The sequence below is a fragment of the Sapajus apella genome, unplaced genomic scaffold (assembly GCF_009761245.1).
Source record: "Sapajus apella isolate SASKATOON/1434 unplaced genomic scaffold, GSC_monkey_1.0 scaffold72, whole genome shotgun sequence".
NCBI lineage: Eukaryota > Metazoa > Chordata > Mammalia > Primates > Cebidae > Sapajus > Sapajus apella.
Window position 1 is genome coordinate 7,108,043 of NW_022437012.1, and position 23,902 is coordinate 7,131,944.

Below are 23,902 nucleotides of genomic sequence, written 5' to 3' on the forward strand. Positions count from 1 at the left end.
GGAAGAAAATGAGAGACAAGGCAACTTGATGACCAAACAGGTGTATTTACAAGAATAAGCCTGCGAGGGGTCCCAGTCAGGAATCTGGCTGAGACCTGGCTTACAAGCTGAGGTTTTTATAATACAGTTTCTATAGGGGAGGGGTTGGGGAAGGGCTGGCAGGTTGGAACTGTAGGTGGCTGGAGAGGGATGTGGTAAGGAAGGGCCAGTAAGGCTTTGTTGCAGTCAGGGTTCTTATGCTCTGTTAAAGGTATGGGTGAGGTTGACCTTTGCTTTATTTTTGAGAACACTGTCACCAACATAGGAAACACAGTCACCAAGGTAGAAAAATCGCATTGCTATTGTTAATTCTCACACAGAGGAGGAAGCTTGGAAATCAGTGCAAGTGAAGGGGCTGGAAGAGGAGTTTCCTAAGTCTTTGGAACAAATCAATCCAAGTGCTAAACAACAGGAAGACAACATTTATGGAGCACCTGCTAAGCACCAGGTGGGGGAGAGAGGTACAGTCCCTTAGGCCAGTGATGACAGGAGCTCAAGCGTTCTATTAATACCTAATAGCAGTCAGTAACGGAAGGGACAGCTTGACTCAATGGTGGTTCTGAGGCTGACAGGAGACTTTGGAGCATATGGCTGCATGAGTACACCATGGCCAATGCAGAAGCCATGCAGATAATGTGCCAAGGCTAACCATAATACATGCGGTCCCAGGACAGTGATGTCACAGGTGAGTAAGGTAGTCAGCTCAATTTTGATGGGGGTTCTCACTCTTCTTCAGCTGGCTGCTACATCCATATAGCAACAGAAAGATGAAAGAATTACTCAGCAACACATAAAGCCCTGATTGATCGGCTGTCCATTATGGAAACACTGTAAATGTCAGCTCTAAATCCTACTTCTTCTGGAACATGAATTTCATAGTCTTTCAGTGCATTAATGTCAATGTCTATAAGGAAACAGACAAACATAGTCATTGGCTAATATGTAGATTAAATACACTGGGTGGGATCCAGGGGGAAAGTGCTCTTAGAGGGCTAGACAATAAGGGTGTACTGTATTGAAGTTGTAACGACCACTCTTTGAAGGATTCACTGATTCTTCCTGGGAAAGGCAAGACTTCTATGCATTCCCTCCTGAGTTCAGCAGACCAGACATTCAGGCCTTACTGCAGAGTCAAAGGAAAAAAAATACAGCCTGACTAAGGCACTAGAAATGGGATCATTGACATTTTGTCAAGTTCAGCCTCTTACCCAAAATACAAACAAAACTTTGGTTGTTCAGTGTGAAGAAAACAGTTACGGTGTGTTATCAAATCCTGCGAGAGACTAGAGCTTCAGACTAATCAATAACGCAATCTGACTTCTGTCTGAGTGAATTAGGCCCAAGAGCTAGAAATCTTTCTGAAAATCAAGAGAAGGCTTCCACTGTATCAGGAATGAACACGTTTCCATTGAATCCAGCCCCGTTAAGAGAAAGGCCTTGGTGACAACAAAGGTGTTTTCAGATCCAATATCATTGTTTTCCTCCTGATTCAACTCTTGGGGCAGGAAGTGGGATGGGAAACAAGTTTATTAAGCTTTGAACATAAAAGGTATACCTTCAGAAACATAAAACATCATTTTCAATACAGCGTTTTATAAGCTACATAGCCCTCCAACCCCAACTTTTAACAAGCAGTCTGCCTTTAATATTTGAAAACCAAAATTGCTTTTTGTTTTAATCGATGAAAAGCAAGCTTTAGCTTATAAATGGATTTTTCCCAGAATTCTTTATAAACCACCAAAAGTGGATATTTATAATGGAAGTCCACTTGGATCTTCATAAAGCTAATTCTGGTGAGGTAATTCCCTTCAGGCAGCAGTAGGCATTGTTCTCTTCAGCTCCTGTATAATTAATACCAAGATACAAATATATTCCTATCTATTTCAGGGGGTGCAGAGCTGGTAAGAAAAAAAAGAAGGGGAGATGATACTAGTGCCAAATGAATTCTCTAATACGTTTCCCCACTAGAGGGAAAGATAAATTAAATGTGCAATAAAAATTTAATAGCAAACAGTGATTGCACTATAGGAACCCTGATAGAAATAAGCATAATGGCATAATAAATTTTCTTGTGTGAGAAATGATTATTTGGAGCTTTAAGCTTTGACAATTCTTGTAAATCTTATCCATTTGTTAGCAATTAATAATATTAAATTGCTTCACATCTCCCTAGATAAACATCAGCAATCTTTCAAATCATTGTTGAAGAAATGCATAACCTACTTCACACCATCACAGATTTTTCTAAAATTTCTGAGATATTAAAAAGCACTGTTCCAGGAGAAATAAAAGCAATTTGATCTTTACTACTGATATAAATAGATCAGCAAATATTTGTTAAACCCAATTTTGTGCTTAGCAGACATAGCTAGCTGTCCATCAAAATCCATTTTTGTATTTTAGAGTATAAATATGTGCCTGGGAAGTGTTTGCCCAGGATAGAACTCCAACACATCCCCAGTCTCCTATGCCTCTAGTGTGGCCATATGACTCATCTCTCCAATAACACTGACTGAAAATCATGTTTGCATTTGTAAGCCAAGTTTTAAGAATAGGACCACTTGGCTCTTCAGGCTCTTTAAGCTTCTCCAAGCTCAATGTAGAAAACAACAAAATCCTAAGATAGAAACAACCACACATTGAGAGGAACTGGCTCTGAGTCTACATGTGGAGAAAGGCTGTTTGTGAACAGGAACAAGAATGCCAGCCTTGGTTAAGTGAGTAAGATGGAGACTTCTGTTGCATTTCAGCCATTACAAATAGGTGGATCTATTTGTCACAGCATGTTTGCCCGTTTTGACTAATGAATAAGCATTCTTACAGACTTCATGAGATACATAAAGAAGTGAAAGACATTGCACTAAATGACTTCACTCTGGTTAAAGAAACAATACATGCAAGAAAAGTAAAATATCACAAAAATAAGAAACAATGGTTTAAGAGATGCCAGAGGATAGTGCAACAGTAAATTCACAACTAACTGGCCCTGGCACAAAATACTAGAAGTGTAAAGGTAAAACCTAAATACGCATTTGAAAACTATCGATAGAAAAATGGTGAGTTCTACTGGTGAGAGCTTCAAGCCATGCTGCTAATAATAATCAAATCATTTTCTGGGAAATTATTCATTTGAATGAATAAACCTAAAGCTCCTCGTATCCTTAACTCCTTTAGCTATTAATATAGTTTGTGTATTTGTCCCCACTCAAATCTCATGTTGAATTGTAATCCCCAGTACTGAAGGTGGGTCCCAGTGGGAGGTGACTGGATCATGGAAGTAAATTTCTCATGAATGGTCTAGCACTAACCCCTTGGCGCTGTCCTCACGATAGTGAGTTCTCGGGAACTCACTGGTTATGTAAAAGTGTGTGGCATGCCTCCACTTCTCTCTCTTGCTCCTGCTTTCACCACATGATGTGCCTGTCCCCACTTCACCTTCTGCCATGATTATAAGATTCCTCAGGCATCCCTAGAAGCTGAGCAGATGCCAGCATCATGCTTCTCATAAAGCCTGCAAAACTGTGAGCCAGTTAAACCCCTTTTCTTATAAATTACCCAGTCTCAGATATTTCTGTATAGCAATGCAAAACCAGCCTAATACATATGTTTTCCAGAATCTCTGATTTGCCCACAGTTGTAAGTTTACTTATTCTTGTAATGACTACTTTTGACCTGATTCGACCATTTATGTTCTAATTTTGTTGTTGTTTCCTTAAAACACCACCTTATGATCAATCTTTTTTCTTTCTGTGTAAAATGATTTCTATTCCACCGATTCCATTTTATTCAGGAAGTAAGCTTGTATATTCTAGCTAAAAGAGACTCAGTTTAAATTTCAGCTCAGATTAGAAGAGTTCCAGAAATAATCATGATGTATTCATATTATTTTTAAAGCTACTTATTAAGTGTTACAATTTGCTAGACACAGAGGATGTAATGATGAACACAATGTAGTCCATGGCCTTTTAGTACTTATGTTCTAAAGAGACTTTCTCTAAAAGAGGAGGTCATATCATAGACAGAAAGAACTAGATACATGAAGCCTGTAAGCCTGGAGATGACTCAGTGGTCAAAAAATAACCATCTTCTTTAAAGATTTAAAGCTTTTTTTTTTTTTCTACTAGGGAATAGAGATCAAACTTATTTCTCATGGCTTTTGCCCACTGATATGGATAGTGGGCACTGTTAGTCACTCAAAAAAATACACTTTGAATAAATGAATGAATGAATAGCATATTGAGCCTAGGAACTTGAATCAATTCCAGATATTTTTCATCACCAGTGTAAGAAATGGTGCTTAACTTGGTCACCTACTTGCTGTGAGCCTTCAGAAAAAAAAAAAAAAAAAGGTACTTAATCTAAGAACCAGGACCACTGGTAATAGCCATAAGAAGAAGGATTTGGGTTTCACATGAAGATGCAATTTCTAAAGGTCAGAGTGTTCAAACATGCATGGTCTTACTTTCTGAAAGGAATTAAGAGGTTTCAGGCATAGTGGACTAAATGACAAAGATTTTGTGGGGGAAGACATTCAGACATTGGAGATTCTCAGACAAGGACTCAAGATATTTTGAGCTCAGTGGAAATGTGGAGTGGTAGGGAATTAGCAAAGCAAAGGCCCTAGGGTTCCTATGGAATAGGATAGGGGAAAGAGCTAGACAGGAACCAGGACCCCATAAATAGTCCATGGGTAGAATCAGACTCCCAGAAAAAAAAACTAATGAACTTAATTAAAGGAGAGAAACTTTACTGGAGGGTCTGTCCTGTTGAGTGGGCCACCCAGAAAATGGTGTACTTGGGATCACACAGATACTAAGAACTCATCCCTCAGCCCTGAATACAAGGTCCTTTTGGCCATGAAAAGTCAGTCCATTTGTTTTAGAGGAAACCAAGGCTTTTGGCAGTCCTGGTGGTAACACTTGACACTGCGCTGAAAGTTTCACTTAATTCTGTGCCCCATCAGACAGAGGTAGTAAAAAATGAAGGGAGGGTCTTCTGGAATGCTTAATAGCTCTACGACTCTGGGAAGTCCACTCTGACCTTCAGATTCGTTGGCCAAAGGAGGATAACAACATGAAGTTGGGAGGGTGGTGTGAGAATTAAATAAGAATTGGCTCTGAGAACATAATTTGCTTTCTCGTCTATGCTAGGAGCCTAATCAATGTAGTTCTCCTTTTTTTCCCCTTCTACCCTTGAACTTTTTAAATTCTTTCTCTATGAGAAGCTTCAAAATCTTTTTATTTTCAGGCCAGGTGCGTAGCTCATGACTGTAATCCCAGCACCTTGGGAGGCTGAGGCAAGTGGATCACCAGAGGTCAGGAGTTCAAGACCAGCCTGGCCAACATGGTGAAACACTATCTCTACAAGTTTAGCCAGGGGTGGTGGCGCACACCTCTAGTCCCAGCTACTCAGGAGGCTGAGATAGGAGAATTGCTCGAATTTTTTTTATTTTCATTTCCTCTTGGGAGCCTCTAATTTATCATTTGAAAAAGGCAAGTGGCATTTATAGATCCATGAAACGGGAATGTGTTGTGTAAACTAAGATGAAAGCAAAGCCAGGGCTTTCGGTTGCCACCGCAGGATCCCAGTAACCCACTTTGGCTATTTTGCAAACCCAACTAATTTTTCTTCCTGTCTGTTAGTGTTAACCTAAATTAAGATGTAATGCATTCTAGAAGTTCATTGGCATTTGAAGGGTCCTCTCTAAACTGTATCTAAATCACCTAGAATTGAGGCAGCATTAGAGAAAAGACAAACATGTAATTTTACATTTAATTCAGAATGTGGCAGAAAAGCTGAAGTTGTCACGTGTTTTTTTCTGCATCCAGAAAATCTCTCATTCCACAAGCATAATTTCTTCTCGCCAGGAGTCACCAGGCTTGCATCAAATAAAAGTGTGTTGGCATTACAGTAATCAAAGCAGGACCAAATACGCCCCTCAATCTTCACGTTCCTTTCAAACCAAACAAAATATGGCCCTATGCACATCTCTCCCAGACAAGACATTCCCATGGGAGTAGGGGTAAAAGGTCCTAATGCATTTTCAATTTACAAAGTAACTTTCCCTATATTTAGATCAGTCAGTTTATATCTGAGTTCAAAAATTCAAGAGAATCTGGCATCTTTCCTCCCTAGCATGATTATGTTTTTCAAAGAATTCTGTTCTCAAAAATTTTTACCCTTCTCTCAGAAATAGGCTCTTTGGTTGGGATTCAGCTATATAAATGTTTCTTTATTTTCATACTTACAAACTGTCTAATTCACTTTGTCAGTGCACAGTTTCGTTTTTTAAAGGGTCTGTTTGTGATGCATACAACATAACCAAGTAATCATGTTGCCATCCAATATTAGAAAAATGATCATTAGCGCTCATAATAATCATTTCAGGCCACATAAAACCAAAATAATGCCTTATATTCCATACAAGACTATCAGATCTGTTTATGTTTATATATTTTATTCCATAATAATTCCTTGATATGTGGGTAAGTCATTTGTCTGAAATACACTTTAATGTAAATTAGGTGGGCTTTTTTTTTTTTAGATAGTCACATAAGGAGGGCAGGGGCAGGATTAGAAAACATTAAAAGACTTAGAGAATGCTCTAAAATAAACACAGGGCATCAAAGAGAAATAGAGTGTCTAAACTCAAGGATGAGGAAAAGAAGATAATCACATAAAAATAATGTTTCATTTCTCCATATTGGTGGTCACAAGTGACCCAAGTGCTAAATATCACAGAAAGATTTTTACAAAGTAGATAACACGATATTTCTGAATTAGAGGTTTGGGATGTAGTTCATGTTTAGTGGTTAGTTCAGGCTTTCAAGCAGTTTGCACTTTGAAATCAGAGTCATTTCTGAAATCCTATGAGAATTTAGTTTTTAATTTCCTAAAAAATAACTGATTTTCCCGAAAATCAAACATATTGGAAGTGAAAAGGGCAGATTTTTAGGTAAAATCATGTTACAGTTGATTCTGTGAACAGCTGTATTAGTTCTTTCTGGTTGTAAATACAACTCAAAACTCCTCATGCTGGCCAAGCACGGTGGCTCACGCCTGTAATCCCAGCACTTTGGGAGGCCAAAGCGGGTCGATCACCTGAGGTCAGGAATTCGAAACCAGCCTGGCCAACATGGTGAAACCCTGTCTCTACTAAAAATACAAAAATTAGCCAGGCACGGTGGCAGGCACCTGTAATCCCAGAAACTCAGGAGGCTGAGGCAGGAGAATCACTTGAACCCAAGAGGCGGAGGTTGCAATAAGCAAAGGTCACGCCACTGCACTCTAGCCTGGGCAACAAGAGTGAAACTCCATCTCAAAAACAACAACAACAGAACTCCTTGTGTTGTGCTGAAGACTTGGTTGAGAGAGAATTCCCGGCATCAGGACATGCTGGAGCCCTACCTTGCTGAGCACTGAGCACAATCAACCAACAAGCAGGGAAGGGAGGCAGCAGGTAAGAGCAGAAACGTGCCTGCTGAGTTGCCCCTCACCCTTGACTGTGGGCAGTGGACAGGGGTCATGGAGGTCTACACAAAAGCATAGATGGCTTTCCAAATGGAATGGAGACTTAGAGATGCCTAAATAATAGATGCTTGTCAAATAAACTAACAACATCGAGAGGACAGAGGACGAGGAAACAAACAGATGTGGAGGCTGAAGAACTGGCTTCAGAAGAGAATTCTGTGGGGCACCAGCAGGCACCTTAGGACCTTTCATTGGATTTACAGAGATTTGCAGAAATAGAAGTGACATGTCCAAACCACCAATTTCGTTACTATTCGTTGTATGTGCTTACGTGAACTGAGGACTGTGGGTGCATGGTTATCACAACAGGGCTATGGGACATGATTGGCGGAAAGACACCAACAGCCACTGATAAAAGACGCAAAAGTTATATCTGAACTGAAATTTTAAATTTATAGAAATAGTTATTGACAGAGGAAACATAGCATCCTCCCAGATGCAATTAAAGACTCCCCAGGTCTGCAGTCTTGCATGGAGGTGCAGATACTGTATCACACACTGTGTGACCATTTCACCAAGTGCAAGGAGCTCACTCCTGCCATCCACATGGTACTAGTGTGTATTGGGAGGGAATTTATTATAATCTCCTGTACCCTCCCCATATCTCTGATCTGGAGATTCTTGTTCAGTCTGCCTGTTCACCACATACAAGAAACTGCTACGAAACCACTCAAGTAAGCATTTGATTGGATGAATCCAAGACCTTGTCCAAACACATAGAATCCCTTAGGAGGTTCAAAGACCAGGCTTGTTTTAGGTCCATTTCTGCAGAGGACATTGTTTACATGTTTACTCTAAAAAGCTGAAGTTGGTATTTCCAATCCAGACTAGTCTGGAAATGGTGATTCCTGGGGAAGGTTCTGTTTGAAGATTTCATTAGAAGTGTCATCCAATCTTCAGTTTGATTACTTTTAGGCCTGAACTGACTTCTGGTACCCCCAGCTGAGCTAGGCTAGCTGGCAAGTGGAGGCCTAATAACAGATCCACTTTCTTTCTTTTTTTTTTTTGACACAGAGTCTCTCTGTCATCAGGTGCCAGGCTGGAGTGCAGTGGCACAATCTTGGCTCACTGCAACCTCCGCCTCCTGGGTTCAAGCAGCTCTCCTGCCTCAGCCTCCCAAGTAGCTGGAACTACAGGCACACACCACCACATCCAGCTAATTTTTTTTGTATTTTTAGTAGAGACGGGGTTTCACCATGTCGGCGGGGATGGTCTCGATCTCTTGACCTCGTGATCCACCCGCCTCGGCCTCCCAAAGTGCTGGGATTACAGGCTTGAGACACCACACCCGGCCGATCCACTTTCAATCAAAAGGTCATTCCTGTGCTTGTTGATAAATACTGCATGTGTGACTCATGTTATTTATTCAAACTTTAATAATGCTTATTGTATATCTCCATTTCTGGGGGTCTGTGGCTAAAGTTTAGGAAACAGTCCACTTGATTATGAGTTCAGAGACCCAGATTTAGTCCTACTACCAATGCTACCAGCAAATCAGTAAGTTAAGTAGCTTCACATGTCAAGTGACTTTCTTCATCTATAAAATAAGGCAATAGATCTTTTGTAGTTCGTGGGCATGATAACTAGGTGTTCATGCACGTGTGTCAGATGTGCCACCCACAAACCTGCACATTACCCATCTGACCTGAAGAAAAAAATTAAGTGAAAAAGATTTTAAAATTAAATTAAATTAAAAAGGCACTTGGACTAAGTTAACATTTATCCAAGATTTTCCTGAAGTTTCTCACTGGGCTCACCTGAGGTGGTTATAGAGAAGTAAGTCTGTGTGGATTCATCCACAACTTAGATTCACAACCTTTGGAGAAAGGGTCTGGAATATTTCACTTGTAGCAAATTCCCCTAAGAGACACTGAAACATCAGGTCATTCTAACGTTTCATTGATCTTTGACATTACCTGAGGACAAGGACAAAGTAACATCTCTATTGATCTGATTTGACTATATGAAGAAGGTTAATTCTATCAATTTGGCCCAAATGTGTTAGGTCACCTCCGCAGTGCCTTACATCAGGTGATTGAGTCATCAAGCATAGAGATACTATGGTAATTATTGAAGAAGCTCAGAGTTTTGAACCAAGGTGGCCTGGATTCAAATCCTGCCTCATTTATGCTCCAATTCTCTTCCTTCCCCATTCCCTGAGCCTCCATTTCCCAATCTGTTAAGCGCGTGTGGTAATGCCTGTGTCTTAGGCAGTACCATCATAAATGTTTCTATAAAAAAGAGAGCATAGGAGAGGTCATTGTAAGTGTAGGGTAAGGCAGGAAGTGCAGGGTGGAGAATGGGATGAAGGAATGATCTTGAAACTTCATTTGCCTAAGAAGTTCCATGTGAGGTGGTTTTGGCAAAGGTAGGAGGATGGGAACTGATGGAAATATACTATCACTAGTGATTATTATGAAGATTAATAAGAAAATATGGATGCTTTTTCATAGGGTTTCTGACACAATGGTCAATGAGTAACAGCTCTTATTAAGTTGAATCATATGAAATACTAATATTCAACTATTTGTGACTGTCTAAATGGTAGTTCCATATATTTCAAAATAATATAATACTGAAATCCCAATGCGACACAATGAGTTCATTTTTCCCAAATTATTCATTTCCTTTTAAAGAAAAAACGAGAGAGGTACCACTGAATATGTAATTTTTTTTCTTTTATAATAATTTTTTCTTTTAATGAAAATTAAAAGGCTTCACCTCAAGTCACACTACAATCATTTTTCTAAGTAATGACACGACATGAAGTGAGGCAGCAGTTTGGGAGTTGTGACAGAAAACACCCAGGAGGACATCAGATGAGGGATTTCTATGCCTTGTTCTAACTATTATGATAACAGCTGTCCTTCTTGTAGAGCACACCCTGGTCTTTGTGACTTTAATGATGACCTGAACTCCTAATCAAGTGTTAATGTGGCTCATAGACACCACTGGGTTCTTAAAAAGTCACAGACTCTCTGCCTGTTGGTAATGGATGGCTCTGCACTTCCTCCCCTTAGAGGCCATCTTATAAACAAGAACTAGTCATATGGGGTATAAAAATAATGAATGGTCTTAACTGAGCTATTAATATTATGTTACTAACCAGAGGAGATATCAATCTAATTTAATTTGCTAATTTCATATTCACATTTTATCTAATAGCTGAAATGAAGAATAAATCATGTTGACTCTCATATGTTTATGCTTCATGTTTTTAAATCTCTTGGGTGTGGATGTCTCTATTGAAATTTATTTCCTGTAAGTTCTCATAGAATATCTGGAGAGCTTGCTAAAAGGGAAAATGGAACCGTAAGATTTTCCAAGCCGTGACTACTCACACCAAGCATCTCACCTAGCAAACTTAACATTTGTTGCTGCCTGAGTCCAAATACTCAAGATGTCACTTAAAAATATGAGAACCTAGACTGGGAAAATAAGCCTAAATATTTTATTAGAAACGCAGAATTACAAAGAACTCATGTCTGACTAAACATATCCATGATTAGTATTGGTCTATACTGATTCATTAATTCAATCATTTTCTCTCTCAGGTGACAGAAGAAAGCATATAAGAAAAGCATTCTATCAAAAATAGATTAGTGAGAACTTTCTTGTGTATTTCATATTTGTTTTATTAGTGGTAGTGATTAATTAAAAGAAGATGAAAGGAAGAGAGAAATTTGTACCTAAATTTTTCCCAACTTCCATCTCTGCCTTGATCTCTGGGCCAATCCTTGGCAACCCCTAGGAGATTCTATTTCTGTGTCTCTCTGGGTCTGATGTAAGTGAGGAAAGAATGCTGAACTGAGGACTAATAATAATGGACTTGGGACAGTAGTGACCCAAGCTCTCAAACTGCCTTTGATTTGAACTAGTGTGATATATTAAAGCATCATGATAAGATAAAGAAAACACTATAGGAAAGACAAGACATAAACAAAGGAACCCTCAGTTCCAGACCTGGTTCAGCTTCTCACATAAGACCAGGAAAGTGAGAAAAAGAAACAAAGAAAACCCTTCAAAGAAAGCCAGGGAAGCACATTAGCCAGGCTGAGACTGAGCAGCAACTCTTAAGGCAATGATATGGAAGTCTTGGCACATTCAGGGACCTGAGAAGAAAATGTGTTGGGATGGTCTCATGGAGTTCATGGAGTTTGGGATTTTCTTGGCTAGAACAGCAGGATTCAGGAGGCTAAAGCAGGTGTCAGTAAAATACAAGAACCAAAAATCGAATCTGGCCCCACCACTTTGTTCGCATGTTATCTGTGCTGTTTTCATGCAACAACAGTAGAACTGAATCAAGTAGTTGCAACAGAGACCATGTGGCCCATAAAACTGAAAATGCTTATTATCTGCCACTTTACAGAAGTTCGTTAATCCCTTGGATAGAATAATTCAGAAGCAAGGTCAGAATATCACAACAAAAACAGGAAATTCGGAATGAACATACTACATTAAAAGACAAAAAGCAATCTGCTCTAAACGGAAACTCCTAGAAGTCAGGAGTGGGGAGTCAGGAGTGTCACCTTGCAAAGTTCACACTATGGAGTCTTGATGACCAGATAAAAGAATTTTTACTTCATTCTCTAGGTAGTAGAAAAAAGAGCCACTTTAAGGTTTTTTACTTATAAGAATAACAGTGATGTTTTAATTTAGTTACTGTATGTGAAATGAGCTAAACAGGAAATCTCCAGAAAAATGACCCTCAGTGTACATAACGGAGAAAACTGGAAATGAACCAACTCAGGTACAGACCTAGGACTCCCTACACCTCAGTCCAGTTCAAAGATTATTGTGTCTTTGTAAACGTGAAACATTTATCAATATATGTTTTTAAGGCGAATCATCTAGGTTTTCCCAGTCCAGGCATTTTTCTTTTTCCTAGCTTATTTTTTCTACTTTTATCCCTTAACATCTTGCATATGCCCTGGCTAGTTCTGATCAGTTCTTAAAGCTGAAAAAGCAGACATCTGTTGCTGAGTGTTGGTCACTGCTCAGCAACCTGACTGTAAGTTAATAATGACATGCTATCACCGAACAATAACGGTTACTTTCTTTCTAATGTCCCTGAAGCATTATTAAATGCGGCACTTACAGCCCCCTTATATGCAATTTACCTCTGTAAAAGGTCATCTGCAAATACAGTACTTAAAAATATGCCACAAGGAACTGTCCGATTACATGCTGAGCCATTCATTACCAGCACAGGCCTACACAGAATACGTCCCATTTTAAATTTAGCCACTGCCTCTTAAAACTGGCAATGGAATCATCTTTGATGCATCTTCACAGCAGGAAACATCCTGTATCCCTCAATTTTCTTTTTTTTTTTTTTTTTTTTTTTTAGACGGGGTTTCGCTCTTGTTGCCCAGGCTGGAGTGCAATGGCGCGATCTCGGCTCACCCGCAACCTCCGCCTCCTGGGTTCAGGCAATTCTCCTGCCTCAGCCTCCTGAGTAGCTGGGATTACAGGCACGTGCCACCATGCCCAGCTAATTTTTTGTATTTTTAGTAGAGACGGGGTTTCACCATGTTGACCAGGATGGTCTCGATCTCTTGACCTCGTGATCCACCCGCCTCGGCCTCCCAAAGTGCTGGGATTACAGGCTTGAGCCTGTTGTAAGCCATGCCTTGGCTCAGGAATGCTAATAAATAAAAGGCTGAAGCAGGTGATGCTTATCCTCAGTGAGTCCCATTGCTCTTTCTCATCCCTGAAAGATAACAAGGGTCTTCATGCTTCCCCTAGACTCCCCAGGCACACCTACCCTAACCATATTTTAGTGTTCTCCTTTCAGCAGTATCTTATGCTCTGGACTTTACTGAATTCCTGCTCTCCCCCCAAAAACCAACATGTCAAGGAGGTTCCAGGTTAAGACGGTGGATTAAAATAGAAATCTAATTTTATATCCTTTGTATTAATCAGCTCATAGGCTGGTAGCTTAAACAACAGCTGTTCATTTATCACAGTTCTGGATAGGCTACGAGACTGAGAAGTCCAAGATCAAGGTGCTAGAAATTTAGCTGCAACTGAGGACCTCTTCCTGGCTTATAGATAGCTGTCTTTGCACTGTATGCTCATATGAAGACAGTGAGTCCTGGTTTTTCTTCCTCTTTTTATAAGGACATTATAATTCCATCATTGGGACCTCATCCTAATGATCTCATCCAAACCTAATTACCTCCCGATGTTCCCACCTCCAAACACTGTCACATTGGAGGTTAGAACTTCAACATAAGAATTTAGGCAAGAGAAACATTCAGTCAGAACACCTTCTTCAAACATCTCTAAATTTAAAACAAAAGGATAAAAAGATATGTAACCACAAAGAGAATGAAAATAGAAAAAGTAGCAAAAGCAAAAGTCTTTTGGAATCTGGAAAGAAAATTAATGAAAGACAACAAAGTACTGAGTCTATAGTGAAGAAAGTAAAGAATCAATCTAATTTAAACAAGATAATTCTCAAAAGTCCCAGTACCTGACAGCACCAGATATTTATGAAGTTAGCAGTAAAGCGGGGCACTTAAAATGAGGAAGAATCAAATAAAAAAGCAATCATGTCTCTAAATGTCATCTTCAACTCCATGTCATTCAATCATGGCCCCTCACAAACCAAGTAGAAATCTGGAGACCATTTTTTCTATAAAGAGGATAAAAGAGAGTGTGATGGTTAATTGTGAAGCAAATGAAACAAGAATAAGATGTTCTAAGAAAGAAAATGTAGAATACAAATTAGAGCAACTCTTAGAAATTAAAAGCATGGTGGCAGAAATCAGAACCATATAGAGAGATAAAATATAAACTTGAAGAAATTTCCAGAAAATAGAGTACAAACATAAAACTAAGAAACAAGAGATGAGAAAACTGAAGATCCAATACAGAAAAACAAATTTAAATTATAACCATTCCTGCAAGATAAAGAAAATGGACAAGGAGATATCATGAATAAACTTGTTCCCAAAAATCCCAAAATTAAAAGAGTTTTCATATTGAAAAGTCTTACAAGGTCACTTGTGGTGGCTAATGTGTATAATCCCAGCACTTTGGGAAGCTGAGGTGGATGGATCACTTGAGTCTGAGATCAGCCTGGACAACATGGCAAAAACCTGCCTCTACTGCAAATAGAAAAAATTAGCTGAGCGTGGTGGTACCCACCTGTAATCCTAGCTACACCAGAGGCTAAGGCATGAGGATCACTTGAACCCAGGAGGCAGAGGTTGCAGTGAGCTGAAATCATGCCACTGCACTCCAGCCTTAGCAATAGAGTGAGATTCTGTCTGAAAGAAAGAAAGAAGGAAGGAAGGAAGGAAGGAAGGAAGGAAGGAAGGAAGGAAGGAAGGAAGGAAGGAAGGAAAAAAAGTCTCACAAAAGCCCAGCAAAATAAGTAATAAGCCAAGATATAATATTGTGACAATTTAGCTTATTGGAGACGTTAGAAGGTTTTAAACACTTCAAGATAAAAGGAAACAAAGACAGGTGTCTTCCGAGTTCTCAAAAGTGACACTGGAAGCTGTATTAATGCTTTCAAAAGTCTGAAGAAAAACATTCTCCAGGGTAGAATTTAATATCCAGCTAAAGTATTAAACAAGAATTAAAAATAAATTGAAAATATGTTGTAACTAGGAAGATCCCAAGTTGTTTATCTCCTATACACACTTTCTCTGAAAACTACTGGAAGTTTTTATGAAAATGAGGAAAGAAACTAAGAAACAAATAAAATGCCCAAAATGGTGACAACAAAGGATCCCAGAATAACTTCTGTGTACCAAATACAGAAAGCAACCAACCCAGATTGAAGCAAGTTAAAAAATGTGCAGCCAGGAACAGGTCAGGGCCTCATATTGACAGCAAGCTTTTCTTCCAGAGTGAAGTGTTAGGCATACTGAAATTAAAGAAACAATCACTTTCTTGATGACATGTATCATGGTGACAGTGAATAGCTAACACTAAATGATAAGATAGTAAAGAATTATGTTCCTATCAGAAACATTCACATTAAAGCCTAGTGTCTCTGCTTTATTTAGTATCCTGGCAAGAGCTATAGAGCCTTGCTATAAATTACAATGCAGAAAAAAACACAAATTCTTGTAGATGAAAGAAATTCTCCTATGTACACAGTTGGTTATATATGCATGGAATATTTCTGAGGGATTCCTCACAAGCTGGTAGCTATATTTACTGGTGGCTAGGTGAGGAAAGGCTGGCTAAAGACTTAATTTTCACAATGTAACCCTTTGATCCTTTTAAAAATATACAATATGTTCTTCTATTGCCAACTACAGAATAAAATAAAATCTATTTCCTAAAAATTATTATAAATACATGTACTTTGGCTCCAGTTATTTGCTTCTAGGAATTTATCTAACAAATATTCCTAAACATGTACATGATGACATTGATGGGATATTATTCATTGAGACATTATTTGTAGTACCAAAAGTCTGGCAACAATAAAAATAATCATCAATAGAGCAAGAGTGAAATAAAATGAAAGCATTACTGAAAGAAATAAGAGCAGCATATAAGTAACCTCAATAAATGTCAATGAATTAAACACCAATTTCCAACAAACATGACAAGATGCTCAATGACATTAATTAGGGAAATATAGAGTAAAATATCAATGAGATACATTTTCATAACTATCAGATTGACAGAGACTTATAATGTATTCATTATGAGATGAAGAAACAGAAACTGATTTTACCTGAGGTTGCCAATCTTATGTTGTCAGAATCTATACATACCCATATTTCCAACCAGGTCAACGTGGGAGGTCAAAAATGCCCAATCATCTTCCCATGAATCCCTCAGAAACCTTTGACCTTCACCATTCCAAGAAGTCCCTCTGGAAATGCCAGGATCCCTTCTCACTCTCTGTGCCCTGTGGCTCCCCTGCATCTTGTCCTTAAACACTGGGCCACATGCACAACTCACAGCCCTGATCCCTGCTAGTTCATCTGCTCTTTTCTTCATTCTTTTGGCATTGGAACTTTTTCTTGCTCCTCATTTTTAATTAGTGAAATCTACTGCATATTGTGCACTACAGTTTTGGTTTGTATGTATCCACCTTCAGTGCTTGCTCTGCTATGAATTTTCTGATTCTGCGCTTGGTGCTTATAGATGACAGCAGCTTAACAATGGAGTTTGAGGGAGACGAAGTGAGAAGGAGAGAGAATGCTGAGATCTAACATTTATGGAGCTGTAACAATGTATCTGTCATCATATGAAATTTATTTCATCCTTCAAATAACTTTGAAAGGAATATTATATTTCCCCTTCTACAGTTGAGGAAATAGGTACTTGCTTATGTTTTTTTTTTTTTCCTTGTTTTCTTCTTAATTTTGTGATTTACTGGGCAGGAGGACAAAGAGGATTCTGAGCATGGGCAACACTTCTCAGTCAGCACTTTATGAGATTGTACTTGAAGAAAAAGGAAAACACTTTTGTAGTTAAACACAATTTACACAACCTGGCCCCCCTCACTGTCACATCTCTGACCTTTCTCCTATCTTTCTCCTCATCCTGGATCTATCAGCTGTGCTAGCCATCTTGGTTTCCTTACGTGCTCTACAAATGTCCCTTTCTCAGGGCCTTTGAACTTGTTGCTTCCCCTACCTGAATGCCTTTTCCCCCAGGGCTCCTTCACTCAACTCCTTCAGGTTTTGTCTCAAACATCACCTTGGAGGTAATCACGAACCACTCAACTTAAAATGGCAACTCCTGCAGTGCATGGTGGCACCTATCCATAGTCCCAGCTATTTGGGAGGCTGAAGAGGGAGGATTGCTTGAGCCTAGGAGTTTGAGGCTGCAGAGAGCCATGATGGCGCCACTGCCCTCCAAGTTTGTGACATAGTGAGACCCTGTCTCAAAAATTTTCTTAAATGGTGATTCCTCCTCTGAGCCTTCCTATCCTTCTCTCTTTATGTTTCTCCACTGTACTAATCATGATTTGATACATCAGATATTAATTTATTTACTAGGCACTCACTGTCTTTCCCACTAGAACATAAATTCCACAGGGCAGACACTTTTACCTAACTGTTCACTCTCTGTACCTAGACCATTTCCTGGCATATTATAATGTTTCATTAATATTTACTGAGTAAAATGAAGTAAATTAATAAAGTTGAGGAAATTTTGGTTTCCTCAAAGTCAGCCAGATTTTTTTTATCTGCAAGAGGAAGAGCCTTTAGTATTCCTGTAAGTATTTTCAATTACCAAGAATAGAATCTACCATGCGCAATTCCCCAAACTCATGTGAACATACAACCTTCTTTCCATGCAGCAGGTTGCAAGCACTTGTGCCCACACTTTGGGAAATGCTTCCTTAAGCTTTCAAGCACTTATGCATAAATGGAAACAGAATTGTAAGTGTAGATTTTCATGAAAGGTAAAAGGGAGAGGATACTAGAATCCAATGTGTCTGAAGTGAAGTGAGAAGGACAGCCATTTCACTCAAGCATTCATTTATTTGTTCCGCAAATATTTCTTGAGTGCATCTGATGGGCCACACACCCTCCAGACATAAGGACTAGGTAGAGCTCAACAGCAGCTGAGGTCTCATCTTGACAAAGCTGGCTTTGCTGACTGCTTTTAATCATACAAAATTTAGAGGAAGATCATTCCAAGCCTGTGCCCCTCTCCTTTGAAGACTTTTCTTTCTGATTAGAAAGATACAGAAATGTAATTAACCTCTGGATGAGGGTGCTGCATGCAAATTTGTGAGCCAACAGAAGGTATGCATTTCTCACCTGCTCTGATTTAATCCCTTCAGGATCCACATCATAATCAATATCCTGCCACCCAGAAGGTATGACTGAATGAACCCAGACAAGCACCATCGACAGGCTTGCACTCTTTTATCATGCCTCCTTTTGAAGCAAGGGAAAGGATCATAGTGCAAAAGGGAGGAGGCTGGCTGGAAGATGAACTGGCAGGAGGTTGCTTTATCATCTCTAAGAGCCAATAAAAATAAATAATTAATTTCATTTTGGAAAAAAAAAAGGATCCTGTCTTCCTGATAAACAGAACAGGACAACAACACATTGTCTGGTGAATTACAGTGGCTAAAATCTCACTCTGAAAATTATTTGTCATGGCAACGGGTGAGTGTCACCCCTGAAGCCAGCAGCCAGAAGCAGATAGATTGTTTCAGCTATCTAATTTTCACAATGAATGAACTCTGCTTATAGGAAATCCATAGGTGGCTGGCAGTGGGAAATGGTGGCTCTGGCAAGTTCAGAGCTGGTAGATCTACATCCTCTCTCAAAATATAGAACAGGATTTTAATTTTCTGCAAATGTTCGCGGAAGTAAAAGGAAGAACAAGAGAAAGAGGGAAACTCATAAAACTTCAGTTTTTGTCATAACTCCTGGGTCTGCATTTTCTTTCCAAATTGTCCACTCTTTGGTTCACAGGAAGCTACAGGTAGGCCTGTGCTCTCACTGTCTAACTGTGTCTCCCTCTTCTCCCTGTGCCTCTCATGGTGCTTTGAAAGTTATACACATGTGGCCAGAAAATGTCTGCCTTGGCCTCAATGAACTCCTTGCCCTCAATGGAAACTGCTATTTTGCAAATTAAACTTCACATTAAATGTTTGGTAAAATTGTGTATAAAGCTCTATACCAAACCAAAAATTTGGTTACTCTTCATTTGGATAACCTCTCCTCCTTGTGTCTTGTGATATAGTCGGTTGTCTAGAGCATATTTAGAGGAACAAACGTGTCATTAATTTTCTGCCTCACCCAGATTGATAGATGTCCTTGGTTTAAATGAAACCAAGAAAGAGGCAGGGCTTGTGGATGCTGCGCTCTCATCTTCCAGCCCACCCCTCAGGGGCCTTTGACTCACTGGCATATTCCTTTGCTCTTTCCTACCCTTAGCCCAAATAGGGCTGATACGGTTCTAGTTTTGTCTCCCTTTCTCCTGTTCCAGTTTCTATACCCTAGTCTCACCAATCCCTACATATTCTGTTTGTGATTTTTTTGAGGGAGGCCATTTCAACAAGAATGACTACCAATAAATGACTTTCCCAAAGTAATGGGCTTTTATGGTGAAATGTTAGATGTCAAGAAAGTTCGGAACTGTGTTAAAGTTGAGTTGGGTTTTTTTTTGTACGTAACCAGTGAGGGTGAGGCACAAAGCTTATAATCACACTGTATACAATCAACCTTTCCATCCAAGCCTGCTTTTTAGTATCATCCTCAGCCCTGAAGGAAATCACCACCCAGACTACCTCTTACACTTTCATGAGATTCTCAATGCATTCAGAGCTCAACTCCCGTGGGAAAAAAAAAAAATTCATTCTCTGCACTAAAATTTTTCTAATAACTTTCTGCACTGATTTTTTTAATGTGGATTTAAAAAAAGAATATGATTTCAGCGTAATCTCATTTTGGGTAGGGCTGGCATTGATTATGTTGGTTTTTTTTCAAAATAATGCTTATTGAATCCCAAAAATGAACAGAGACTTAGGCATTCAGTTATACATCACTTCAATATCCTTGTTTGGCAAGGTTCAGTTTACAAAACAAAATTCAGAAATGATTTACTTTTTAATAAACTGGAAGAACACACAAGGAAAACTTGTTAGCCAAAGTCTGCTGGCTAGTGTACGCTGGATGCATCTTCAGAAAATCTAAAGCCATATTTTCCTCCAAAGACTCTGTGACAGATGAAAGAAGCTACAATCATCAGTGTATCAAGTTCTGGCCTCATGAGAATTTCAGATCAGTCTCTTCTCTTCCATATTTGTTCAGAGAGCCTATGTCTTTAGTTCAATAGTTTAAACTCTTAGTGATCAAATCAGTAAATGTTTATTTTGTAAACTGGTAAGAAAGAAGGCATAGACAGACTCAATCTTTCACTGATATTTTGTTCACAGTGATAAAAAATTCCATCAGGTGAGCCAGAGTCTTTTTTTCTTTCTTTTCTTTTCTTTTTTTTTTTTTTTTTTTTTTTTTTTTTTTTTTTTTTTTTGAGACAGTCTTACTCTGTAGCTCAGGCTGGAGTGCAGTGGCACTATCTCAGCTCACTGCAACCTCCGCCTCCTGGGTTCAAGTGATTCTCCCACCTCAGCCTCCTGAGTAGCTGGGACTACAGGTGTGTGCCATCACACCCAGCTAATTTTTGTATTTTTAGTAGAGATGGGATTTCAACTATGTTACCCAGGTTAGTCTTGAACTCCTGACCTAAAGTGATCTGCCTGCCTCGGCCTCCCAAAGGGCTGGGATTACAGATGTGAGCCACCACACCCAGCGCCCAGAGTCTTTTTTTCTATCAGGCACATAGGATTTATTAATGAGAGGCTGAGGACTGTTTTTTGTTTTAAATGAGAAGATATTGAAATTGCATTTTTTAATGTTCTGCATCATTGTCCCTTTCCTTATGATGCATTGAGATTTTGATGAATTTTTTTGCCACAAAATCAGAATATTTGATAGGTATGGGTATTAAACATGCTACAGTATTCATGAGACACTTTGGGAATAAATGCATTTGTGCTCCTCTAGAGAGTCAGCATCAAGTGGGAAGTCTGGGGAGTCAAGGCTAAGATGTTTTAAGTTTTCAAAAATCCCCTCTCTGGGTATTTCTACAGAATAATTGCAATCAGAATCTCAAAGAGATATTGGCACTCCCATATGCATTGTAACACAATTCACAATAGGCAAGATGTGAAAACAACCTAAATGTCTATTGATGAATGAATGAAGAAAATGTTGTATATACATACAATGGAACACTGTGCAGCCTTAGAAAAGGAATGAATTTCTGCTATGTGCAATAACATGGATGAACCTTGAAGATATTATGCTAAGTAAAATAAGCCAGTCACAAAAATATAAATACTGTATGATTTCACTTACATGAGGTATCTCAAATAGCCAAATTGATAGAATCTAAGAGCGTAATATTGGTGACAATGCTTAGGAAGAGAAGAAAATGGAGAGACATTCATCAATGGATAAAAAGTCTCAGTCAAATAACCTGAATGAGCTCTAGACATCTGCTGTGCAACATTGTAATAGTCAACTCAACCTGACTAAATAGTTGTTGAGGATAGATTTCATGTTGTGTTATTATCAAAATAAAATAAAACATAATATAATAAAATATATTAAAAGTCTTCACAGAATTTGGAATGATATGTCTTTATAAAAAATGAGATTACTCTTGACTTTACACAACAGTAAGTAAGGGGGATGTTAGATGAAGACACAGTTGGCCTGTCCGTCATACTTCTATTTATACTTTTATTCTCAAAGTATGTCATTTTACATTCTTAACTTTTATGGCTTCAGGAAATTCCAGAGACCTGACTTCTTGTAAATTGCAACAACCATTATATTTTCAATGCTGATATATTTATAAATATTTCCACTTAGACTTCAAAGTTATATAAGCCAAGACAAGAAGTTGAATTAGGCTTGGAGTGACTCTCATGGAGCTGTATACAAGGAGTTACAGCTCTACAGAGGGACCTATCAGGATATTACAGATTTTTTAAATTGAGGATTTTGAAAGCTTTCATTAAAACAGGCTTTGAGCACAGGCTCAGACTAGTAGGTGGGGCAATCAGAGATCAAATTTAGAACAACAGATCTGAGGTCAGGTTGCAAGGGCTAAACCTGGATTAGGACATGAAATAAATGCTCAGCAGTCGGGGAACAGGCAGCAATCCCACTGGGCAGCATAAGCACCCAGCAGGGCTGTGCCCATTTATCTGAGGGCTGAAACCAGGTATCCTATACAGTGGCTTTAAAAATAAAGATAAGTAAAATTGATGGATGGCACAAGATGCCATTTTTTATTCATTCAGTAAATATTTATAATACCTCTTAAGTGTCAGGCACTCTGTTAGGTGCTAAGGATATAGTGGTGTATAAAACAGCCTTGATTCTAGCTTAAATGAATTTATAAACCAGTAGGAAGGTAGGCTTTAAAAAAATCATCACAAGTAAAATATATACTAGTAAACAGTCCTCATCTTAAGTCCTAAATATGAATGTATATTTTTATCTTAATCAGGGGAGACTTTCTGGGGATGCAACTTTAAACTGAGACCTGAAGGGAAAGTAGAGGTGAAACAGACAGAGGAAAAGAGCGAAGGCAGAGGTGTGAGCTAACATGTGCAGAGGTGTGAGCTAACATGTGCAGAGGCTGCAGCGAGGGGAAGAGTTTGCTGAGTCCCAGGGTTTTCTGGAGGTCCAACATGGCTAGAGAACAGTAATGGAGCAGAAGAGCCACAGACATGAGACCAGGGACACTGCAGGGCCTTTTAGGAGCCATGGTAGGATTTTGGATTTTATGCCAAGTGCAATGGAAAGTCATTGGAAGGTTTCAACCAGGGAGTCAGTTGTTTCAGTTAGTATTTGTTTTAAAAGCTCACCATGGCTTTCTAAACTGGAGCAGAAAGGGGAAGCAGAATGAGCAGTCAGATTTCTGCATGGTCATTTGAGTGCTGAGAGTGGTGGTTTGGCAGGACCAGTGGGGATGGGAGAGAAATTAGAGGAAGTTTTTTTTTTTCTTTTTTCCAGCTGCCCTCTGCTATGGCAGAGCAGTGAAGTTCACCAACACTGTTTCTAGTCCCACCTTGGGTAACTAGCCCAATTTCCATCCCCTGGATCCATCTAATTGGCCCATCAGAAAAGAGGACTCAAGACCACTCTGGCAGTTAATTGGATTAGTAATCCTCAGAGAAGCTTTTATAACCAAGACTCTTTTGAAAAATGCTACCTCTATTTTTTTTTAAGCTAAAAGACTGTTTATGGTGAGCAAAGCAAAATCATTGCATACTGCTAATTCTTTTTACATTTGTTTGGCAGGAGACTTCTGAAATACTAGAGCCAAACACACTGGAACTGACCTAACCACAGGAAAAGCAATGTTGCTGAATTGAAAGTCTGCAAGAAATTCATCATTTATTATTAATGTCACCATGAGCACCGAAGGCTTTGATGAGGATGCTGGAGACACAAGCAGGTACAACAATCTCACACTCTCTTTCCTCCTGCCTAAGAGCATTTAATTCATGGGAAAGAAAGCATTTTCTGCAGCTTGCCCTCCAGACCATCACAATAACAAAAGTTTAGAATGCAGAAACCAAATCATTTCAAAGGGGTTGTAGAAGTTGCTCTCAGCACAATCTGGAAAATCGCAAGATTTAGTAGAAGCAGAGCCTGAAAAGGGAGTTTATGAGCAGGACTGCGGGGCACACCCCATCTCACTTAAATATGAAACCCATGTTTGTTGTCTAACCCCAGAGTTCTTGATTCTTTACGCTACCTGACATTCAAGTGCCCCAAAAGGCAGAAAATTTTTAGGACCTTGA

General features: G+C 39.1%; 2 pseudogenes; both read left to right on the forward strand.

The window, feature by feature from the left end:
* The window catches only part of LOC116531786, a 32,331-nt pseudogene that overhangs the window by 1,009 nt on the left and 7,420 nt on the right, over positions 1–23,902 (forward strand).
* LOC116531828 lies at positions 9,126–9,215 on the forward strand (annotated as a pseudogene).